Below are 5,127 nucleotides of genomic sequence, written 5' to 3'. Positions count from 1 at the left end.
CTCTTCCACTCTCCTCCTGGGATCTTGGGCATGCATGCACACGTGCCCAGTGTGATTTTGAAGTCACTGGGTCCAGGACTCAAACTGTGGTTGGCCATGTGGGAATCCAGTGATATAACTACTATGCCATCTGCTGGTCTTACAGCTACATGGCAGCTGTGAGGGAAGGAAGTGTTTTTGTTGGTGTCCTTCATCTTTTATGCCACTGTTTGCTTTTCTGCCATGATGGCAATGACTGTCTTTCACAGGAGCATAACCATATGCAAATGGTCAAGAGTGACGTAGGAAGACTTTGGGAAGTGATGCCTGAGCCAGAGACTTTTCTACCTCTGTGATTGCATCATGGAATATAATTGAATGAATGAACAAATATTTGCTGAGCACTTACACACGTCAGACAGTATGTGTGGTATTGGGGTTCTAGTGAGCCCAAGACTGGCATACATCTTGATCTGGAGGTATACAGTCCTGGGTTGGGGTGGAGTGGGGAACGTCGGAGAGAGATGAATGACCAGGCAATTACAGGACGGGTCACACTGACCAAATTGGAAGGCATCTGAGAAGGCTCATAGGAAAGGTGCTTAACCCGGATTTGCAAGGCGTGGGGCAGATAAGGCTTTCCAGAGTAGTGCAATCAGAATGGAGTCCTGTAGGGCAAGCAATGTTAACCAGACAATGTGGAGAAAGAGGAATGGAGGAAGTGATAACCATAAACAGCCAGAAGAGAGCAAAGACTGAGGTGGAAGGCAAGACCAGGAAGGGGACTTACAGGGTACATTAGAAGGTCTACAAGGAATGTGGTATGGATGGAACACAGAGCATATTTGGGACGAATTGTGGAGTTAGACAAAAGTCATAAAAGCAGGGGCTTGAAACACCGTGAGAGTTTGAGCTTTAAGAGCAGTAGAAAGCTCTTTGCCTCTGGTGTACCACGGAAGATCTTGGTGTTAGCCATGGGCCACCGTCCAGCCTGGTGTTACCAGTGTTGTAAGAACAAGCCACACCCAAAGTTGCACTTCTGCTGAGGTGTCCCAGTTGTCAAGATCCACATCTTTGACCTGGGGCAGAAGAAGGCAAAAGTGGATGAATTCCCACTCTGTGGCCACACGGTATCAGACGAATTTGAGCAGCTCTCGTCGGAAGCCCTGGAGGCTGCCCTTATTTGTGCAAACAAGTACATGGTGACAAGTTGTGGCAAAGATGGCTTTCATATCCGAGTGTGGCTCCACCCTCTCCACGTCATCCACATCAGCAAGATGTTGTCCTGTGCTGGAGCTGACAGGCTCCAGACAGGTATAAGGAGTGCCTGTGGGAAGTCCCAGGGCACGGTAGCCAGGTTATCTTGTCCATCCACACCAAGCTGAAGAACATGGAGCTTGTGATTGAGGCCCTCCCCAGGGCCAAGTTCAAGCTGCTTGGTCAACAGAAGATCCACATCTCAAAGAAGTGGGACTTTACCAAGTTTAATGCTGATGAATTTGAGGGCATGGTGGCTGGGAATCACCTCATCCCCAGTGGCTGTGGTGTCAAATACATCCCCAATTGTGATCTCCTAGACAAGTAGAGAGCCTTGTACTCATGAGGGTTCATACTGTGCTGCCCCTTCTTTAATCGTAGTTATCAATAAATCTTAACTTTTGATCTCCTTAAAAAGAAAAAAGCAGCAGAGAGCTACCACAGGGTCCCCCTCCTTTTTTTTTTTTTTTTTTTTTTTTTTTTTTTTTTTTTTAGGTTTTTGCCATAGGGCATGTGTGCTGCCAAAGAGGAGACAGAAGGAAAGAGAAAAATCATCACCCAGGTAGTAGATTCATGACATAATCCAGTCTCCTTCATCCTCCTCCTGGGATTTTGAGTATGCATGCACCTGTGCTCAGTGTGACTTTCAAGGCATTGGGTTGGCTTGGGACTTAAACCGTAGTCAACCATGTGGGAATCCACCTGCCTTAACCATCCCATGGCCCACCTGCTGGCCTCTACCACAGGGTTTTAAGAAGTGAGTGCCATGTTTACGTTGACATTAAGGACATCCTCTAGGGTCACGTTAAAAAAAATAAAAAGGGTAGCTGAATCAGGTGGCTCCAGCAGCACTTGTAATCAAGACCCTTGTGCTGAGAAAGAAGATCCAGTGTAATCAGGGGTCCTCATTGTAGATGAGTACTGACTAGGACCTATTCACATCTGTGTGTGATAACCTTATAAAATAACTGCCCAATTTGGTCTTTCTTACAACCATATTCACAAAAGTGACACATTGTGGTAGACACTTATTCTCTCTTCTTGTCTTCATGCCCCCTTTTACCCTACAGCTCACCCAAGTTTTGCCCCAATGCTCGTTCCTTTTTAGAAGAAATAGCCTGGAGGAGATCTCATGGTAGGAGGCATTTCAGCAAGAGACTGAGGACCAGTCGCCTCTGGCAAAGCCTAGATTTGGCTCTTGCATGAGAACCCTAGACAAGAATGTACTGTAGTTTACTTGGGCATCACCTGATTTTTGAATTGGCCAAGGAATTCCACTGCCTTAGCAATTTGCAGAGAAAAGCAGATTGTTAGTAAGTTGTCACCGTTTAATCCCTTATGCTGCCAAACTTGCCTCAGCCGGGACCAGAGGCGATTCCACCTCTTCGGTTAATTTTGGGGAAAAGAGGTCCAGAGTGGTGGAGAAGAGAAAAGTGGGTAGCAATTTGAGGTACAATCCCTATCAGATGTCTTTTCTTTCTTTTGTTCTTTCTTTTTTCTTTTTGAATGCGTACTGTCCATCTCCTCTAATTGTAAAGTCATGCAATACACAGATGTTGACTTGGCAAATGGGAACAAAGCAGTCAGAAAAGTGAAGCAGCAGAGGGTTTGGTATGCCAGGTACCAGGGCATGAGTTTGCAAGGAAGCAGCACCTCCCCAGTTCACCCCCGAACAGTGAAAACATTTTACTTTCTATCTATTTCCTTTAGGGTGTTGGAAAAGTAGGTGGGGAAAAGGGAGAAAGAACTGCATAGGTGTTTTTCTTTAGAACTGTTGGGGTCTCTGTGCCATACATCTTCTTGGATTTAGGCTTCACAGGTCCACAATTGAAATACATAAAAGCTAGGTGCCAGAGGGATTGAAAAGTCATCTGGAATAAAGATAGGAGCTGAACATGACCTCATGGGAAGAATGTTGCTCAGTGGAGACAAGTAGGAAACTTACATGGATGTAGGGCTGACACATGGTGACTTTCCAGGGGAGGGCTGTGGGGCAGCATGCCAAATGCTGGTAAAATGTTCTGAAGGGCAAGCCTTACATGGCTGGAGCATTTGGAATTTTTTGTTGGTTTCTCTCTGCTGCCACATTTTCCAGTTCTTTCTTGGGCATAGGAAAGCTCTCTTCATTTCCTTGCAGGCTCTTAATTTCTCAATATGTAGGCCTTTGTCAGATTGATTAAATCCAAGCCAGAGATTTGCAAATCAGAAATATATCATCTCACAATTTTGTGAAGAGTAGAGTTACACTGCCCCAAACCAATCTCCAGGCTAGGTGAGAGGCCTGGAACAGATCCATCCCTAGTGTCTTCAAAGGGAGAATGCCCAGTGTATACCTTGGTCTCAAACTTCCAGTCTCCAGAACCACGAAATAATACATTTTTACTGCTTAAGACATTCAGTTTGTGGTACCTCATCCTGACAGCACTAGGAAATGAATATATCACCTAAATTCCTTGAACAAAGTGGGTGTCAGAATCTGTGTCTAAAATGCCTTCTGTGTGTGTTTTGCAAATTTTTCCCCCTGAAGGATGAAGATGGGGAGCTCAGATGGAGTTTGGGTGCAATATTGTTACCTGTGGTTATGTGTCCAAGCACACTCTGTGATTAAGGCGAGCTTTGCTGAGCTATTAAAGCCAGGTATTTGAAATGGACAACATGAACTTGGAATGAATATGTTCTTTAGGGAAAAAAATCCTTCTTAAAGACATTTTAAAAAACGCTTTGATATTTTTAAAGTGATTTCAAGGACAATGGAATGTTCTCTGCATTTAAATAAGCGTTAGAGTAAGTATAACTGGATAACTTCAGGTAGTCATTTACTGTCTAAATTGTATCTATATTTTAAAAAAATAGAGAGGCAAGCCACGAGGGACACAGAAATGGAGGATTGTTTGTTGATGATAACATGTATGATATTGTCTACTGGGCTGGTGGGAAGTGTATTCATGTTGGGTAAATTCATTTTACAAGCTGTAGTGTTGTACAGTGATTGAATGTATAAAATAAATAAAAAAATAGAATAGTTTCCTGCTTATATTCAAATGGTTATTTTTGAAAAACGAAAGTGTATATAAGCCCTTTGTGAATCATATTATACCCTGATCCAGACCCCATAACCTTAATAGCGGCTAAGAAAGCTAGACCCACATGGCTGACTATGGTTTATATCTCAGCCCTGTTGTTTTTAAAAACATGCTGAGTATGTGTGTGTGTGTGCTCAAAATACACACTCTGTTGGGAAGTACTTTCCTTCCCCTCTCTGTCTGATGAGTGTACATACACCCTAGCAATTATAAAAGAAGGAATACTGTACACTTCTGTTCATATTAACCAAGTTTGATTGTTGCTTTATTTATAACTTGTATTCTATTTTAAAATAAGTGTAAGAGTTACAATGCATAAACTCTAAGATAATCAAAATAGAAAATTAGATATAAAGCCATCTAGGGGAAAAAGAACATGAACCTATCCCAAATGCTAGATCAAAACAGTGTGTTGGAGATTGCCTTAGGAAGCAGCTCGACATCGCTGTCTAGCCTTCCTTGCTGTTAGATGTGGCCATGGGCCTGGGTTCTAGCAAATGAGACCTGGTGAAGGTGATGAGTGCTGCTTCCAGATCTGGCCCATGAAGCCTCTCACTGGTGCTTCTTCATGCCATAGCCCATTTGCAAAGGATGGACTGGTGACAGGAAGACCAGAGCAATCTTGGAAGCCATATGTTGAATATGGCAAAGCTCTGTTGGCCTAGGGTGACTGCGAAGAGCAGATCCTTTACTACACAAGGCAGTCAGAGCCTGCGCCCTGGCTGCTCTATGGGAGCATCAGGAACCTGTGCTGTCACTACTTTTGGGATCTATTTGTTCCTGCAGTTTAGTCCACTCTAACTTGTGT

At 43.7% G+C, this 5,127-nt stretch overlaps 1 pseudogene; it reads left to right on the top strand.

The window, feature by feature from the left end:
- Window positions 1-904: 904 nt before the first annotated feature.
- Window positions 905-1,582, top strand: LOC102502174 (60S ribosomal protein L10-like; annotated as a pseudogene).
- The last annotated feature ends 3,545 nt before the right edge of the window (window positions 1,583-5,127 follow it).

Source organism: Tupaia chinensis, unplaced genomic scaffold (genome assembly GCF_000334495.1).
Source record: "Tupaia chinensis unplaced genomic scaffold, TupChi_1.0 Scaffold000086_1, whole genome shotgun sequence".
Lineage (NCBI taxonomy): Eukaryota > Metazoa > Chordata > Mammalia > Scandentia > Tupaiidae > Tupaia > Tupaia belangeri.
This window is presented reverse-complemented; position numbering and strand designations above follow the sequence as displayed.